A 19,897-nucleotide genomic window follows, 5' to 3' on the forward strand; every position below is an offset into this window, starting at 1 on the left:
CTTGGCTAGCCTTATTTCTTTGGAACCTGAGAACAGATATTTCGGATCCCTTGGAAGACTATAGGGCCAAAGGAAATATCCTCCGATAACAAAGAGAAAGAAGCTTTCTGAGAAACTTCTTTGTGTTCTGTGAAATCATCTCACAGAGTTACAGCTTTCCCCTCAAGAAGCCTTTCGCTAACACAGTTCTTGTGGAATTGGCAAAGTGATATTTGGAAGCCCATAGAGGGCTATGGTGAAAAAGGAAATATCCTCACATGAGATCTGGAAAGAAGCTTTCTGAGAAACTGCTTAGTGTTCTGTTAATTCATCTCACAGAGTTACATCTGTATTTCGTGGATCTCTTGGCTAGCCTTATTTCTGTGGAATCTGAGAACAGATATTTCGGATCCCTTGGAAGACTATAGGGCCAAAGGAAATATCCTTCGATAACAAAGAGAAAGAAGCTTTCTGAGAAACTTCTTTGTGTTCTGTGAAGTCATCTCACAGAGTTACAGGTTTCCCCTCAAGAAGCCTTTCGCTAAGACAGTTCTTGTGGAATTGGCAAACTGATATTTGGAAGCCCATAGAGGGCTATGGTGAAAAAGGAAATATCCTCAGATGAAATCTGGAAAGAAGCTTTCTGAGAAACTGCTTAGTGTTCTGTTAATTCATCTCACTGAGTTACATCTGTATTTCGTGGATCTCTTTGCTAGCCTTATTTCTGTGGAATCTGAGAACAGATATTTCGGATCCCTCGGAAGACTATAGGGCCAAAGGAAACATCCTCCGATAACAAAGAGAAAGAAGCTTTCTGAGAAACTTCTTTGTGTTCTGTGAAATCATCTCACAGAGTTGCAGCTTTCCCCTAAAGAAGCCTTTCGCTAACACAGTTCTTGTGGATATTGGCAAAGTGATATTTGGAACCCCATAGAGGGCTATGGTGAAAAAGGAAATATCCTCAGATGAAATCTGGAAAGATGCTTTCTAAGGAACTGCTTAGTGTTCTGTTAATACATCTCACAGAGTTACATCTGTATTTCGTGGATCTCTTTGCAAGCCTTACTTCTGTGGAATCTGAGAACAGATATTTCGGATCCCTTTGAAGACTGTAGGGCCAAAGGAACTATCCTCCGATAACAAAGAGAAAGAAGCTTTCTGAGAAACTTCTTTGTGTTCTGTGAAATTATCTCACAGAGTTACAGCTTTCCCCGCAGGAAGCCTTTCGCTAAGACAGTTCTTGTGGAATTGGAAAACTGATATTCGGAAGCCCATGGAGGGCTATGGTGAAAAAGGAAATATCCTCAGATGAAATCTGGAAAGAAGCTTTCTGAGAAACTGCTTAGTGTTCTGTTAATTCATCTCACAGAGTTACATCTGTATTTCGTGGATCTCTTTGCTAGCCTTATTTCTGTGGAATCTGAGAACAGATATTACGGATCCCTTGGAAGACTATTGGGCCAAAGGAAATATCCTCCGATAACAAAGAGAAAGAATCTTTCTGAGAAACTTCTCTATGTTCTGTGAAATCATGTCACAGAGTTACAGCTTTCCCCTCAAGAAGCCTTTCGCTAAGACAGTTCTTGTGGAATTGGTAAAGTGATATTTGGAAGCCCGTAGAGGGCTATGGTGAAAAAGGAAATATCCTCAGATGGAATCTGGAAAGAAGCTTTCTGAGAAACTGCTTAGTGTTCTGTTAATTCATCTCACAGAGTTACATCTGTATTTCGGGGTTCTCTTTGCTGGCCTTATTTCTGTGGAATCTGAGAACAGATATTTCGGATCCCTTTGAAGACTATAGGGCCAAAGGAAATATCCTCCAATAACAAAGAGAAAGAAGCTTTCTGAGAAACTTCTTTGTGTTCTGTGAAATCATCTCACAGAGATACAGCTTTCCCCTCAAGAAGTCTTTCGCTAAGACAGTTATTGTGGAATTGGCAAAGTGATATTCGGAAGCCCATAGAGGGCTATGGTGAAAATGGAAATTTCCTCAGGGGAAATCTGGAAAGAAGCTTTCTGAGAAACTGCTTAGTGTTCTGTTAATTCATCTCAGAGAGTTGCATCTGTATTTCGTGGATCTCTTTGCTAGTCTTATTTCTGTGGAATCTGATAACAGATATTTTGGATCCCTTGGAAGACTATTGGGCCAAAGGAAATATCCTCCGATAACGAAGAGAAAGAAGCTTTCTGAGAAACTTCTTTGTGTTCTGTGAAATCATCTCACAGGGTTACAGCTTTCCCCTCAAGAAGCCTTTGGCTAAGCCAGTTCTTGTGGAATTGGCAAAGTGATATTTGGAAGCCCATAGAGGACTATGGTGAAAAAGGAAATATTCTCAGGTGAAATCTGGAAAGAAGCTTTTTGAGAAACTGCTTAGTGTTCTGTTAATCATCTCACAGAGTTACATCTGTATTTCGTGGATCTCTTGGCTAGCCTTATTTCTTTGGAACCTGAGAACAGATATTTCGGATCCCTTGGAAGACTATAGGGCCAAAGGTAATATCCTCCGATAACAAAGAGAAAGAAGCTTTCTGAGAAACTTCTTTGTGTTCTGTGAAATCATCTCACAGAGTTACAGCTTTCCCCTCAAGAAGCCTTTCGCTAACACAGTTCTTGTGGAATTGGCAAAGTGATATTTGGAAGCCCATAGAGGGCTATGGTGAAAAAGGAAATATCCTCAGATGAGATCTGGAAAGAAGCTTTCTGAGAAACTGCTTAGTGTTCTGTTAATTCATCTCACAGAGTTATATCTGTATTTCGTGGATCTCTTGGCTAGCCTTATTTCTGTGGAATCTGAGAACAGATATTTCAGATCCCTTGGAAGACTATAGGGCCAAAGGAAATATCCTTCGATAAAAAGAGAAAGAAGCTTTCTGAGAAACTTCTTTGTGTTCTGTGAAATTATCTCACAGAGTTACAGCTTTCCCCTCAGGAAGCCTTTCGCTAAGACAGTTCTTGTGGAATTGGCAAAGTGATATTTGGAAGCCCATAGAGGGCTATGGTGAAAAAGGAAATATCCTCAGATGAAATCTGGAAAGAAGCTTTCTGAGAAACTGCTTAGTGTTCTGTTAATTAATCTCACAGAGTTACATCTGTATTTCTTGGTTCTCTTTGCTAGCCTTATTTCTGTGGAATCTGAGAACAGATATTTCGGATCCCTTAGAGACTATAAGGCCAAAGGAAATATCCTCCGATAACAAACAGAAAGAAGCTTTCTGAGAAACTTCTTTGTGTTCTGTGAAATCATCTCACAGAGTTACAGCTTTCCCCTCAAGAAGCCTTTAGCTAAGACAGTTCTTGTGGAATTGGCAGAGTGATATTCGGAAACCCATAGAGGGCTATCGTGAAAATGGAAATTTCCTCAGAGGAAATCTGGAAAGAAGCTTTCTGAGAAACTGCTTAGTGTTCTGTTAATTCATCTCACAGAGTTACATCTGTATTTCGTGGATCTCTTTGCTAGCCTTATTTCTGTGGAATCTGAGAACATATAATTCGGAACCCTTGGAAGACTATAGGGCCAAAGGAAATATCCTCCGATAACAAAGAGAAAGAAGCTTTCTGAGAAATTTCTTTGTGGTCTGTGAAATCATCTCACAGAGTTACAGCTTGCCCCTCAAGAAGCCTTTCGCTAAGACAGTTCTTGTGGAATTGGCAAAGTGATATTTGGAAGCCCATAGAGGACTATGATGAAAAAGGAAATATCCTCAGATGAAATCTGGAAAGAAGCTTTCTGAGAAACCGCTTAGTGTTTTGTTAATCATCTCACAGAGTTACATCTGTATTTCGTGGAACTCTTTGTTAGCCTTATTTCTGTGGAATCTGAGAACAGATATTTCGGATCCCTTGGAAGACTATAGGGCCAAAGGAAATATCCTCCGATAACAAAGAGAAAGAAGCTTTCTGAGAAACTTCTTTGTGTTCTGTGAAATCATCTCACAGAGTTACAGCTTTCCCCTCAAGAAGCCTTACGCTAAGACAGTTCTTGTGGAATTGGCAAAGTGATATTTGGAAGCCCTTAGAGGGCTATGGTGAAAAAGCAAATATCCTCAGATGAGATCTGGAAAGAAGCATTCTCTGAAACTGCTTAGTGTTCTGTTAATTTATCTCACAGAGTTACATCTGTATTTCGTGGATCTCTTTGCTAGCCTTATTTCTGTGGAATCTGAGAACAGATATTTCGGATCCCTGGGAAGACTGTAGGGCCAAAGGAAATATCCTCCGATAACAAAGAGAAAGAACCTTTCTGAGAAACTTCTTTGTGTTCTGTGAAATCATCTCACAGAGTTACAGCTTTCCCCTCAAGAAGCCTTTTGCTAAGACAGTTCTTGTGGAATTGGCAAAGTGATATTTGGAAGCCCATAGAGGGCTATGGTGAAAAAGGAAATATCCTCAGATTAAATCTGGAAAGAAGCTTTCTGAGAAACTGCTTAGTGTTCTGTTAATTCATCTCACAGAGTTACGTCTGTATTTCATGGATCTCTTTGCTAGCCTTATTTCTGTGGAATCTGAGAACAGATATTTCGTATCCCTTGGAAGACTATAGGGCCAAAGGAAATATCCTCCGATAACAAAGAGAAAGAAGCTTTCTGAGAAACTTCTTTGTGTTATGTGAAATCATCTCACAGAGTTACAGCTTTCCCGTCAAGAAGACTTTCGCTAAGACAGTTCTTGTGGAATTGGCAAAGTGATATTTGGAAGCCCATAAAGGGCTATGGTGAAAAAGGAAATATCCTCAGAGGAAATTTGGAAAGAAGCTTTCTGAGAAACTGCTTAGTGTTCTGTTAATTCATCTCACAGAGTTACATCTCTATTTCGTGGATCTCTTGGCTAGCCTTATTTCTGTGGAATCTGAGACCAGATTTTTAGGATCCCTTGGAAGACTATAGGGCCAAAGGAAATATCCTCCGATAACAAAGAGAAAGAAGCTTTCTGAGAAACTTCTTTGTGTTCTGTGAAATCATCTCAAAGAGTTACAGCTTTCCCCTCAAGAAGCCTTTCGCTAAGACAGTTCTTGTGGAATTGGCAAAGTGATATTTGGAAGCCCATAGAGGGCTATGGTGAAAAAGGAAATATCCTCAGATGAAATCTGGAAAGAAGCTTTCTGAGAAACTGCTTAGTGTTCTGTTAATTCATCTCACAGAGTTACATCTGTATTTCGTGGATCTCTTTGCTAGCCTTATTTCTGTGGAATCTGAGAACAGATATTTCGGATCCCTTGGAAGACTATAGGGCCAAAGGAAATATCCTCCGAGAACAAAGAGAAAGAAGCTTTCTGAGAAACTTCTTTGTGTTCTGTGAAATCATCTCACAGAGTTACAGCTTTCCCCTCAAGAAGCCTTTCGCTAAGATAGTTCTTGTGGAATTGGAAATGTGATATTTGGAAGCCCATAGAGGACAACGGTGAAAATGGAAATATCCTCAAATGAAATATGGAAAGAAGCTTTCTGAGAAACTGCTTAGTGTTCTGTTAATTCATCTCACAGAGTTACATCTGTATTTCGTGGATCTCTTTGCAAGCCTTATTTCTGTGGAATCTGAGAACAGATATTTCGGATCCCTTTGAAGACTATAGGGCCAAAGGAAATATCCTCCGATAACAAAGAGAAAGAAGCTTTCTGAGAAACCTCTTTGTGTTCTGTGAAATCATCTCACAGTGTTACAGCTTTCCCCTCATAAGCCTTTCGCTAAGACAGTTCTTGTGGAATTGGCAAAGTGATATTTGGAAGCCCTTAGAGGGCTATGGTGAAAAAGGAAATATCCTCAGGTGAAATCTGGAAAGAAGCTTTCTGAGAAACTGCTTAGTGTTCTGTTAATCATCTCACAGAGTTACATCTGTATTTCGTGGATCTCTTTGCTAGCCTTATTTCTGTGAAATCTGAGAACAGATATTTCGGATCACTTGGAAGACAATAGGGCCAAAGGAAATATCCTCCGATAACAAAGAGAAAGAAGCTTTCTGAGAAACTTCTTTGTGTTCTGTGAAATCATCTCACAGAGTTACAGCTTTCCCCTCAAGAAGCCTTTGGCTAAGACAGTTCTTGTGGAATTGGCAAAGTGATATTTGGAAGCCCATAGAGGGCTATGGTGAAAAAGGAAATATTCTCAGGTGAAATCTGGAAAGAAGCTTTCTGAGAAACTGCTTAGTGTTCTGTTAATCATCTCACAGAGTTACATCTGTATTTCGTGGATCTCTTGGCTAGCCTTATTTCTTTGGAATCTGAGAACAGATATTTCGGATCCCTTGGAAGACTATAGGGCCAAAGGAAATATCCTCCGATAACAAAGAGAAAGAAGCTTTCTGAGAAACTTCTTTGTGTTGTGTGAAATCATCCCACAGAGTTACAGCTTTCCCCTCAAGAAGCCTTACGCTAAGACAGTTCTTGTGGAATTGGCAAAGTGATATTTGGAAGCCCTTAGAGGGCTATGGTGAAAAAGGAAATATCCTCACATGAGATCTGGAAAGAAGCTTTCTGAGAAACTGCTTAGTGTTCTGTTAATTCATCTCACAGAGTTACATCTGTATTTCGTGGATCTCTTGGCTAGCCTTATTTCTGTGGAATCTGAGAACAGATATTTCGGATCCCTTGGAAGACTATAGGGCCAAAGGAAACATCCTCCGATAACAAAGAGAAAGAAGCTTTCTGAGAAACTTCTTTCTGTTCTGTGAAATCATCTCACAGAGTTGCAGCTTTCCCCTCAAGAAGCCTTTCGCTAAGACAGTTCTTGTGGAATTGGCAAAGTGATATTTGGAACCCCATAGAGGGCTGTGGTGAAAAAGGAAATATCCTCAGATGAAATCTGGAAAGAAGCTTTCTAAGGAACTGCTTAGTGTTCTGTTAATACATCTCGCAGAGTTATATCTGTATTTCGTGGATCTCTTTGCAAGCCTTACTTCTGTGGAATCTGAGAACAGATATTTCGGATCCCTTTGAAGACTGTAGGGCCAAAGGAACTATCCTCCGATAACAAAGAGAAAGAAGCTTTCTGAGAAACTTCTTTGTGTTCTGTGAAATTATCTCACAGAGATACAGCTTTCCCCTCAGGAAGCCTTTCGCTAAGACAGTTCTTGTGTAATTTGCAAAGTGATATTTGGAAGGCCATAGAGGGCTAAGGTGAAAAAGGAAATATCCTCAGATGAAATCTGGAAAGAAGCTTTCTGAGAAACTGCTTAGTGTTCTGTTAATTCATCTCACAGAGTTACATCTGTATTTCTTGGTTCTCTTTGCTAGCCTTATTTCTGTGGAATCTGAGAACAGATATTTCGAATCCCTTGGAGACTATAAGGCCAAAGGAAATATCCTCCGATAACAAAGAGAAAGAAGCTTTCTGAGAAACTTCTTTGTGTTCTGTGAAATCATCTCACAGAGTTACAGCTTTCCCCTCAAGAAGCCTTTAGCTAAGACAGTTCTTGTGGAATTGGCAAAGTGATATTCGGAAGCCCATAGAGGGCTATGGTGAAAATGGAAATTTCCTCAGAGGAAATCTGGAAAGAAGCTTTCTGAGAAACTGCTTAGTGTTCTGTTGATTCATCTCACAGAGTTACATCTGTATTTCATGGGTCTCTTTGCTAGCCTTATTTCTGTGGAATCTGAGAACAGATATTTCGGAACCCTTGGAAGACTATAGGGCCAAAGGAAATATCCTCCGATAACAAAGAGAAAGAAGCTTTCTGAGAAATTTCTTTGTGGTCTGTGAAATCATCTCACAGAGTTACAGCTTGCCCCTCAAGAAGCCTTTCGCTAAGACAGTTCTTGTGGAATTGGCAAAGTGATATTTGGAAGCCCATAGAGGACTATGATGAAAAAGGAAATATCCTCAGATGAAATCTGGAAAGAAGCTTTCTGATAAACCGCTTAGTGTTTTGTTAATCATCTCACAGAGTTATATCTGTATTTCTTGGAACTCTTTGTTAGCCTTATTTCTGTGGAATCTGAAAACAGATATTTCGGATCCCTTGGAAGACTATAGGGCCAAAGGAAATATCCTCCGATAACAAAGAGAAAGAAGCTTTCTGAGAAACTTCTTTGTGTTCTGTGAAATCATCTCACAGAGTTACAGCTTTCCCCTCAAGAAGCCTTACGCTAAGACAGTTCTTGTGGAATTGGCAAAGTGATATTTGGAAGCCCTTAGAGGGCTTTGGTGAAAAAGCAAATATCCTCAGATGAGATCTGGAAAGAAGCTTTCTCTGAAACTGCTTAGTGTTCTGTTAATTTATCTCACAGAGTTACATCTGTATTTCGTGGATCTCTTTGCTAGCCTTATTTCTGTGGAAACTGAGAACAGATATTTCGGATCCCTGGGAAGACTATAGGGCCAAAGGAAATATCCTCCGATAACAAAGAGAAAGAAGCTTTCTGAGAAACTTCTTTCTGTTCTGTGAAATCATCTCACAGAGTTACAGCTTTCCCCTCAAGAAGCCTTTTGCTAAGACAGTTCTTGTGGAATTGGCAAAGTGATATTTGGAAGCCCATAGAGGGCTATGGTGAAAAAGGAAATATCCTCAGATGAAATCTGGAAAGAAGCTTTCTGAGAAACTGCTTAGTGTTCTGTTAATTCATCTCACAGAGTTACATCTGTATTTCGTGGATCTCTTTGCTAGCCATATTTCTGTGGAATCTGAGAACAGATATTTCGGATCCCTTGGAAGACTATAGGGCCAAAGGAAATATCCTCCGATAACAAAGAGAAAGAAGCTTTCTGAGAAACTTCTTTGTGTTCTGTGAAATCATCTCACAGAGTTACAGCTTTCCCCTCAAGAAGCCTTTCGCTAAGACAGTTCTTGTGGAATTGGCAAAGTGATATTTGGAAGCCCATAGAGGGCTATGGTGAAAAAGGAAATATCCTCACATGAGATCTGGAAAGAAGCTTTCTGAGAAACTGCTTAGTGTTCTGTTAATTCATCTCACAGAGTTACATCTGTATTTCGTGGATCTCTTGGCTAGCCTTATTTCTGTGGAATCTGAGAACACATATTTCGGATCCCTTGGAAGACTATAGGGCCAAAGGAAATATCCTTCGATAACAAAGAGAAAGAAGCTTTCTGAGAAACTCCTTTGTGTTCTGTGAAATCAACTCACAGAGTTACAGGTTTCCCCTCAAGAAGCCTTTAGCTAAGACAGTTCTTGTGGAATTGGCAAAGTGATATTCGGAAGCCCATAGAGGGCTATGGTGAAAATGGAAATTTCCTCAGGGGAAATCTGGAAAGAAGCTTTCTGAGAAACTGCTTAGTGTTCTGTTAATTCATCTCAGAGAGTTGCATCTGTATTTCGTGGATCTCTTTGCTAGTCTTATTTCTGTGGAATCTGATAACAGATATTTTGGATCCCTTGGAAGACTATAGGGCCAAAGGAAATATCCTCCGATAACAAAGAGAAAGAAGCTTTCTGAGAAACTTCTTTGTGTTCTGTGAAATCATCTCACAGGGTTACAGCTTTCCCCTCAAGAAGCCTTTGGCTAAGCCAGTTCTTGTGGAATTGGCAAAGTGATATTTGGAAGCCCATAGAGGGCTATGGTGAAAAAGGAAATATTCTCAGGTGAAATCTGGAAAGAAGCTTTCTGAGAAACTGCTTAGTGTTCTGTTAATCATCTCACAGAGTTACATCTGTATTTCGTGGATCTCTTGACTAGCCTTATTTCTTTGGAACCTGAGAACAGATATTTCGGATCCCTTGGAAGACTATAGGGCCAAAGGAAATATCCTCCGATAACAAAGAGAAAGGAGATTTCTGAGAAACTTCTTTGTGTTCTGTGAAATCATCTGACAGAGTTACAGCGTTCCCCTCAATAAGCCTTTCGCTAAGAGAGTTCTTGTGGAATTGGCAAAGTGATATTTGGAAGCCCTTAGAGGGCTATGGTGAAAAAGGAAATATCCTCAAATGAAATCTGGGAAGAAGCTTTCTGAGAAACTGCTTAGTGTTCTGTTAATTGATCTAACAGAGTTACATCTGTATTTCGTGAATCTCTTTGCTAGCCTTATTTCTGTGGAATCTGAGAATAGATATTTCGGATCCCTTGGAAGACTATAGGGCCAAAGTAAATATCCTCCGATAACAAAGAGAAAGAAGCTTTCTGAGAAATATCTTTGTGTTCTGTGAAATCATCTCACAGAGTTGCAGCCTTCCCCTCAAGAAGCCTTTCGCTAAGACAGTTCTTGTGGAATTGGCAAAGTGATATTTGGACGCTCATAGAAGGCTATGGTGAAAAAGGAAATATCCTCAGATGAAATCTGGAAAGAAGCTTTCTGAGAAACTGCTTAGTGTTCTGTTAATTCATCTCACAGAGTTACATCTGTATTTCGTGGATCTCTTTGCTAGCCTTATTTCTGTGGAATCTGAGAACAGATATTTCGGATCCCTTGGAAGACTATAGGGCCAAAGGAAATATCCTCCGATAACAAAGAGAAAGAAGCTTTCTGAGAAACTACTTTGTGTTCTGTGAAATCATCTCACAGAGTTACAGCTTTCCCCTCAAGAGGCCTTTCGCTAAGAGAGTTCTTGGGAAATTGGCAAAGAGATATTTGGAAGCCCATAGAGGGCTACGGTGAAAAAGAAAATATCCTCAGATGAAATCTGGAAAGAAGCTTTCTGAGAAACTGCTTAGTGTTCTGTTAATTCATCTCACAGAGATACATATGTATTTCGTGGATCTCTTTGCTAGCCTTATTTCTGTGGAATCTGAGAACAGATATTTCGGATCCCTTGGAAGACCACAGGGCCAAAGGAAATATACTCCGATAACAAAGAGAAAGAAGCTTTCTGAGAAACTTCTTTGTGTTCTGTGAAATCATCTCACAGAGTTACAGCTATCCCCTCAAGAAGACTTTGGCTAAGACAGTGCTTGTGGAATTGGCAAACTGATATTTGGAAGCCCATAGAGGGCTATGTTGAAAAAGGAAATATCCTCAGGTGAAATCTGGAAAGAAGCATTCTGAGAAACTGCTTAGTGTTCTGTTAATTCACTCGCAGAGTTACATCTGTATTTCGTGGATCTCTTTGCTAGCCTTATTTCTGTGGAATTCTGAGAACAGAGATTTCGGATCCCTTGGAAGACTATAGGGCAAAAGAAAATATCCTCCGATAACAAAGAGAAAGAAGCTTTCTGAGAAACTTCTTTGTGTTCTGTGAAATCATATCACAGAGTTACAGCTTTCCCCTCAAGAAGCCTTTTGCTAAGACAGTTCTTGTGGAATTGGCAAAGTGATATTTGGAAGCCCATAGAGGACTACGGTGAAAAAGAAAATATCCTCAGATGAAATCTGGAAAGAAGCTTTCTGAGAAACTGCTTAGTGTTCTGTTAATTCATCTCACATAGTTACATCTGTATTTCGTGGATCTCTTTGCTAGCCTTATTTCTGTGGAGTCTGAGAACAGATATTTCGGATCCCTTGGAAGACCATAGGGCCAAAGCAAATGTCCTCAGATAACAAAGAGAAAGAAGCTTTCTGGGAAACTTCTTTGTGTTCTGTGAAATCATCTCACAGAGTTACAGCTTTCCCCTCAAGAAGCCTTTCGCTAAGACAGTTCTTGTGGAATTGGCAAAGTGATATTTCGACGCCCATAGAGGACTGTGGTGAAAAAGGAAATATCCTCAGATGAAATCTGGAAAGAAGCTTTCTGAGAAACTGCTTAGTGTTCTGTTAATTCATCTCACAGAGATACATCTGTATTTCGTGGATCTCTTTGCTAGCCTTTTTTCTGTGGAATCTGACAACAGATATTTCGGATCCCTTAGAAGACTATAGGGACAAAGGAAATATCCTCCGATGACAAAGAGAAAGAAGCTTTCTGAGAAACTTCTTTGTGTTCTGTGAAATCATCTCACAGAGTTACACCTTTCCCCTCAAGAAGCCTTTTTCTAAGAGAGTTCTTGTGGAATTGGCAAAGGGATATTTGGAAGCCCATTGAGGGCTATGGTGAAAAAGGAAATATCCTCAGATGAAATCTGGAAAGAAGCTTTCTGAAAAAATACTTGGTGTTCTCTTAATTCATCTCACAGAGTTACATCTGTATTTCGTGAAACTCTTTATTAGCCTTATTTCTGTGGAATCTGAGAAGAGATATTTCGGAAACCTTGGAAGACTATAGGGCCAAAGTAAATATCCTCCGATAACAAAGAGAAAGAAGGTTTCTGAGAAATTTCTTTGTGTTTTGTGAAATCATCTCACAGAGTTGCAGCTTTCCGCTCAAGAAGCCTTTCGCTAAGACAGTTCTTGTGGAATTGGCAAAGTGATATTTGGACGCCCATAGAGGGCTATGGTGAAAAAGGAAATATCCTCAGATGAAATCTGGAAAGAAGCTTTCTGAGAAACTGCTTAGTGTTCTGTTAATTCATCTCACAGAGTTACATCTGTATTTCGTGGATCTCTTTGCTAGCCTTATTTCTGTGGAATCTGAGAACAGATATTTCGAATCCCTTGGAAGACTATAGGGCCAAAGGAAATATCCTCCGATAACAAAGAGAAAGAAGCTTTCTGAGAAACTTCTTTGTGTTCTGTGAAATCATCTCACAGAGTTGCAGCTTTCCCCTCAAGAAGCCTTTTGCTAAGACAGTTCTTGTGGAATTGGTAAAGTGATATTTGGAAGCCCATAGAGGGCTATGGTGAAAAAGGAAATATCCTCAGATGAAATCTGGAAAGAAGCTTTCTGAGAAACTGCTTAGTGTTCTGTTAATTCACCTCACAGAGTTACATCTGTATTTCGTCGATCTCTTTGCTAGCCTTATTTCTGAGGAATCTGAGAGCAGATATTTCGGATCCCTTGGAAGACTATAGGGCCAAAGGAAATATCCTCCGATGACAAAGAGAAAGAAGCTTTCTGAGAAACTTCTTTGTGTTCTGTGAAATCATCTCACAGAGTTACACCTTTCCCCTCAAGAAGCCTTTTGCTAAGAGAGTTCTTGTGGAATTGGCAAAGGGATATTTGGAAGCCCATTGAGGGCTATGGTGAAAATGGAAATATCCTCAGATGAAATCTGGAAAGAAGCTTTCTGAGAAAATACTTAGTGTTCGGTTAATTCATCTCACAGAGTTACATCTGTATTTCGTGAATCTCTTTACTAGCCTTATTTCTGTGGAATCTGAGAACAGATAGTTCGGAAACCTTGGAAGACTATAGGGCCAAACTAAATATCCTCCGATAACAAAGAGAAAGAAGGTTTCTGAGAAATTTCTTTGTGTTTTGTGAAATCATCTCACAGAGTTGAAGCTCTCCGCTCAAGAAGCCTTTCGCTAAGACAGTTCTTGTGGAATTGGCAAAGTGATATTTGGACGCCCATAGAGGGCTATGGTGAAAAAGGAAATATCCTCAGATGAAATCTGGAAAGAAGCTTTCTGAGAAACTGCTTAGTGTTCTGTTAATTCATCTCACAGACTTACATCTGTATTTCGTGGATCTCTTTGCTAGCCTTATTTCTGTGGAATCTGAGAAGAGATATTTCGGATCCCTTGGAAGACTATAGGGCCAAAGGAAATATCCTCCGATAACAAAGAGAAAGAAGCTTTCTGAGAAACTTCTTTGTGTTCTGTGAAATCATCTCACAGAGTTACAGCTTTCACCTCAGAAAGCCTTTCGCTAACACAGTTCTTGCGGAATTTGCAAAGTGATATTTGGAAGCCCATAGAGGGCTACGGTGAAAATGGAAATATCCTCAGATGAAATCTGGAAAGAAGCTTTCTGAGAAACTGCTTAGTGTTCTCTAAATTCATCTCAAAGAGTTACATCTGTATTTCGTGGATCTCTATGCTAGCCTTATTTCTATGGAATCTGAGAACAGATATTATGGATCCCTTGGAAGACTCTAGGGATAAGGAAATATCCTCCGATAACAAAGAGAAAGAAGCTTTCTGAGCAACTTCTTTGTGTTCTGTGAAATCATCTCACAGAGTTACAGGTTTCGCCTCAAGAAGACTTTCGCTAAGACAGTTCTTGTGGAATTGCCAAAGTGATATTTGGAAGCCATAGAGGGCTATGGTGAAAAAGGAAATATCCTCAGATGAAATCTGGAAAGAAGCTTTCTGAGAAACTGCTTAGTGTTCTGTTAATTCATCTCACAGAGTTACATCTGTATTTCGTGGATCTCTTTGCTAGCCTTATTGCTTTGGAATCTGAGAACAGATATTTCGGATCCCTTGGAAGACTATAGGGCCAAAGGAAATATCCTCCGATAACAAAGAGAAAGAAGCTTTCTGAGAAACTTCTTTGTGTTCTGTGAAATCATCTCACAGAGTCACAGATTTCCCCTCAAGAAGCCTTTCGCTAAGACAGTTCTTGTGGAATTGGCAAAGTGATATTTGGAAGCCCATAGAGGGCTATGGTGAAAAAGGAAATATCATCAGATGAAATCTGGAAAGAAGCTTTCTGAGAAACTGCTTAGTGTTCTGTTAATTCATCTCACAGAGTTACATCTGTATTTCGTGGATCTCTTTGCTAGCCTTATTTCTGTGGAATCTGAGAACAGATATTTCGGATCTCTTGGAAGACTATAGGGCCAAAGGAAATATCCTCCGATAACAAAGAGAAAGAAGCTTTCTGAGAAACTTCTTTGTGTTCTGTGAAATCATCTCACAGAGTTACAGCTTTCCCCTCAAGAAGACTTTCGCGAAGACAGTTCTTGTGGAATTGGCAAAGTGATATTTGGAAGCCCATAGAGGGCTATGGTGAAAAAGAAATATCCTCAGATTAAATCTGGAAAGAAGCTTTCTGAGAAACTGCCTAGTGTTCTGTTAATTCATCTCACAGAGTTACATCTGTATTTCTTGGATCTCTTTGCTAGCCTTATTTCTGTGGAATCTGAGAACAGATATTTCGGATCCCTTGGAAGACTATAGGGCCAAAGGAAATATCCTCCGATAACAAAGAGAAAGAAGTTTTCTGAGAAACTTCTTTGTGTTCTGTGAAATCATCTCACAGAGTTACAGCTTTCCCTTCAAGAAGCCTTTCGCTAAGACAGTTCTTGTGGAATTGGCAAAGTGATATTTGGAAGCCCATAGAGGGCTATTGTGAAAAAGGAAATATCCTCAGATGAAATCTGGAAAGAAGCTTTCTGAGAAACTACTTAGTGTTCTGTTAATTCATCTCACAGAGTTACATCTGTATTTCGTGGATCTCTTTGCTAGCCTTTTTTCTGTGGAATCTGACAAGAGATATTTCGGATCCCTTGGAAGACTATAGGGCCAAAGGAAATATCCTCCGATAACAAAGAGAAAGGAGATTTCTGAGAAACTTCTTTGTGTTCTGTGAAATCATCTGACAGAGTTACAGCGTTCCCCTCAATAAGCCTTTCGCTAAGAGAGTTCTTGTGGAATTGGCAAAGTGATATTTGGAAGCCCATAGAGGGCTATGGTGAAAAAGGAAATATCCTCAGATGAAATCTGGGAAGAAGCTTTCTGAGAAACTGCTTAGTGTTCTGTTAATTGATCTAACAGAGTTACATCTGTATTTCGTGAATCTCTTTGCTAGCCTTATTTCTGTGGAATCTGAGAATAGATATTTCGGATCCCTTGGAAGACTATAGGGCCAAAGTAAATATCCTCCGATAACAAAGAGAAAGAAGCTTTCTGAGAAATATCTTTGTGTTCTGTGAAATCATCTCACAGAGTTGCAGCCTTCCCCTCAAGAAGCCTTTCGCTAAGACAGTTCTTGTGGAATTGGCAAAGTGATATTTGGATGCTCATAGAAGGCTATGGTGAAAAAGGAAATATCCTCAGATGAAATCTGGAAAGAATCTTTCTGAGAAACTGCTTAGTGTTCTGTTAATTCATCTCACAGAGTTACATCTGTATTTCGTGGATCTCTTTGCTAGCCTTATTTCTGTGGAATCTGAGAACAGATATTTCGGATCCCTTGGAAGACTATAGGGCCAAAGGAAATATCCTCCGATAACAAAGAGAAAGAAGCTTTCTGAGAAACTACTTTGTGTTCTGTGAAATCATCTCACAGAGTTACAGCTTTCCCCTCAAGAGGCCTTTCGCTAAGAGAGTTCTTGGGAAATTGGCAAAGAGATATTTGGAAGCCCATAGAGGGCTACGGTGAAAAAGAAAATATCCTCAGATGAAATCTGGAAAGAAGCTTTCTGAGAAACTGCTTAGTGTTCTGTTAATTCATCTCACAGAGATACATCTGTATTTCGTGGATCTCTTTGCTAGCCTTATTTCTGTGGAATCTGAGAACAGATATTTCGGATCCCTTGGAAGACCACAGGGCCAAAGGAAATATACTCCGATAACAAAGAGAAAGAAGCTTTCTGAGAAACTTCTTTGTGTTCTGTGAAATCATCTCACAGAGTTACAGCTATCCCCTCAAGAAGACTTTGGCTAAGACAGTGCTTGTGGAATTGGCAAACTGATATTTGGAAGCCCATAGATGGCTATGTTGAAAAAGGAAATATCCTCAGGTGAAATCTGGAAAGAAGCATTCTGAGAAACTGCTTAGTGTTCTGTTAATTCACTCGCAGAGTTACATCTGTATTTCGTGGATCTCTTTGCTAGCCTTATTTCTGTGGAATTCTGAGAACAGAGATTTCGGATCCCTTGGAAGACTATAGGGCAAAAGAAAATATCCTCCGATAACAAAGAGAAAGAAGCTTTCTGAGAAACTTCTTTGTGTTCTGTGAAATCATATCACAGAGTTACAGCTTTCCCCTCAAGAAGCCTTTTGCTAAGACAGTTCTTGTGGAATTGGCAAAGTGATATTTGGAAGCCCATAGAGGACTACGGTGAAAAAGAAAATATCCTCAGATGAAATCTGGAAAGAAGCTTTCTGAGAAACTGCTTAGTGTTCCGTTAATTCATCTCACATAGTTACATCTGTATTTCGTGGATCTCTTTGCTAGCCTTATTTCTGTGGAGTCTGAGAACAGATATTTCGGATCCCTTGGAAGACCATAGGGCCAAAGCAAATGTCCTCAGATAACAAAGAGAAAGAAGCTTTCTGGGAAACTTCTTTGTGTTCTGTGAAATCATCTCACAGAGTTACAGCTTTCCCCTCAAGAAGCCTTTCGCTAAGACAGTTCTTGTGGAATTGGCAAAGTGATATTTCGACGCCCATAGAGGACTGTGGTGAAAAAGGAAATATCCTCAGATGAAATCTGGAAAGAAGCTTTCTGAGAAACTGCTTAGTGTTCTGTTAATTCATCTCACAGAGATACATCTGTATTTCGTGGATCTCTTTGCTAGCCTTTTTTCTGTGGAATCTGACAACAGATATTTCGGATCCCTTAGAAGACTATAGGGACAAAGGAAATATCCTCCGATGACAAAGAGAAAGAAGCTTTCTGAGAAACTTCTTTGTGTTCTGTGAAATCATCTCACAGAGTTACACCTTTCCCCTCAAGAAGCCTTTTTCTAAGAGAGTTCTTGTGGAATTGGCAAAGGGATATTTGGAAGCCCATTGAGGGCTATGGTGAAAAAGGAAATATCCTCAGATGAAATCTGGAAAGAAGCTTTCTGAGAAAATACTTGGTGTTCTCTTAATTCATCTCACAGAGTTACATCTGTATTTCGTGAAACTCTTTATTAGCCTTATTTCTGTGGAATCTGAGAAGAGATATTTCGGAAACCTTGGAAGACTATAGGGCCAAAGTAAATATCCTCCGATAACAAAGAGAAAGAAGGTTTCTGAGAAATTTCTTTGTGTTTTGTGAAATCATCTCACAGAGTTGCAGCTTTCCGCTCAAGAAGCCTTTCGCTAAGACAGTTCTTGTGGAATTGGCAAAGTGATATTTGGACGCCCATAGAGGGCTAGGGTGAAAAAGGAAATATCCTCAGATGAAATCTGGAAAGAAGCTTTCTGAGAAACTGCTTAGTGTTCTGTTAATTCATCTCACAGAGTTACATCTGTATTTCGTGGATCTCTTTGCTAGCCTTATTTCTGTGGAATCTGAGAACAGATATTTCGAATCCCTTGGAAGACTATAGGGCCAAAGGAAATATCCTCCGATAACAAAGAGAAAGAAGCTTTCTGAGAAACTTCTTGGTGTTCTGTGAAATCATCTCACAGAGTTGCAGCTTTCCCCTCAAGAAGCCTTTTGCTAAGACAGTTCTTGTGGAATTGGTAAAGTGATATTTGGAAGCCCATAGAGGGCTATGGTGAAAAAGGAAATATCCTCAGATGAAATCTGGAAAGAAGCTTTCTGAGAAACTGCTTAGTGTTCTGTTAATTCACCTCACAGAGTTACATCTGTATTTCGTCGATCTCTTTGCTAGCCTTATTTCTGAGGAATCTGAGAGCAGATATTTCGGATCCCTTGGAAGACTATAGGGCCAAAGGAAATATCCTCCGATGACAAAGAGAAAGAAGCTTTCTGAGAAACTTCTTTGTGTTCTGTGAAATCATCTCACAGAGTTACACCTTTCCCCTCAAGAAGCCTTTTGCTAAGAGAGTTCTTGTGGAATTGGCAAAGGGATATTTGGAAGCCCATTGAGGGCTATGGTGAAAATGGAAATATCCTCAGATGAAATCTGGAAAGAAGCTTTCTGAGAAAATACTTAGTGTTCGGTTAATTCATCTCACAGAGTTACATCTGTATTTCGTGAATCTCTTTACTAGCCTTATTTCTGTGGAATCTGAGAACAGATATTTCGGAAACCTTGGAAGACTATAGGGCCAAACTAAATATCCTCCGATAACAAAGAGAAAGAAGGTTTCTGAGAAATTTCTTTGTGTTTTGTGAAATCATCTCACAGAGTTGAAGCTCTCCGCTCAAGAAGCCTTTCGCTAAGACAGTTCTTGTGGAATTGGCAAAGTGATATTTGGACGCCCATAGAGGGCTATGGTGAAAAAGGAAATATCCTCAGATGAAATCTGGAAAGAAGCTTTCTGAGAAACTGCTTAGTGTTCTGTTAATTCATCTCACAGAGTTACATCTGTATTTCGTGGATCTCTTTGCTAGCCTTATATCTGTGGAATCTGAGAAGAGATATTTCGGATCCCTTGGAAGACTATAGGGCCAAAGGAAATATCCTCCGATAACAAAGAGAAAGAAGCTTTCTGAGAAACTTCTTTGTGTTCTGTGAAATCATCTCACAGAGTTACAGCTTTCACCTCAGAAAGCCTTTCGCTAACACAGTTCTTGCGGAATTTGCAAAGTGATATTTGGAAGCCCATAGAGGGCTACGGTGAAAATGGAAATATCCTCAGATGAAATCTGGAAAGAAGCTTTCTGAGAAACTGCTTAGTGTTCTCTAAATTCATCTCAAAGAGTTACATCTGTATTTCGTGGATCTCTATGCTAGCCTTATTTCTATGGAATCTGAGAACAGATATTATGGATCCCTTGGAAGACTCTAGGGATAAGGGAATATCCTCCGATAACAAAGAGAAAGAAGCTTTCTGAGCAACTTCTTTGTGTTCTGTGAAATCATCTCACAGAGTTACAGGTTTCGCCTCAAGAAGACTTTCGCTAAGACAGTTCTTGTGGAATTGCCAAAGTGATATTTGGAAGCCATAGAGGGCTATGGTGAAAAAGGAAATATCCTCAGATGAAATCTGGAAAGAAGCTTTCTGAGAAACTGCTTAGTGTTCTGTTAATTCATCTCACAGAGTTACATCTGTATTTCGTGGATCTCTTTGCTAGCCTTATTGCTTTGGAATCTGAGAACAGATATTTCGGATCCCTTGGAAGACTATAGGGCCAAAGGAAATATCCTCCGATAACAAAGAGAAAGAAGCTTTCTGAGAAACTTCTTTGTGTTCTGTGAAATCATCTCACAGAGTCACAGATTTCCCCTCAAGAAGCCTTTCGCTAAGACAGTTCTTGTGGAATTGGCAAAGTGATATTTGGAAGCCCATAGAGGGCTATGGTGAAAAAGGAAATATCATCAGATGAAATCTGGAAAGAAGCTTTCTGAGAAACTGCTTAGTGTTCTGTTAATTCATCTCACAGAGTTACATCTGTATTTCGTGGATCTCTTTGCTAGCCTTATTT

This window comes from Macaca mulatta, chromosome 13, assembly GCF_049350105.2.
Source record: "Macaca mulatta isolate MMU2019108-1 chromosome 13, T2T-MMU8v2.0, whole genome shotgun sequence".
Taxonomy (NCBI): Eukaryota; Metazoa; Chordata; class Mammalia; order Primates; family Cercopithecidae; genus Macaca; species Macaca mulatta.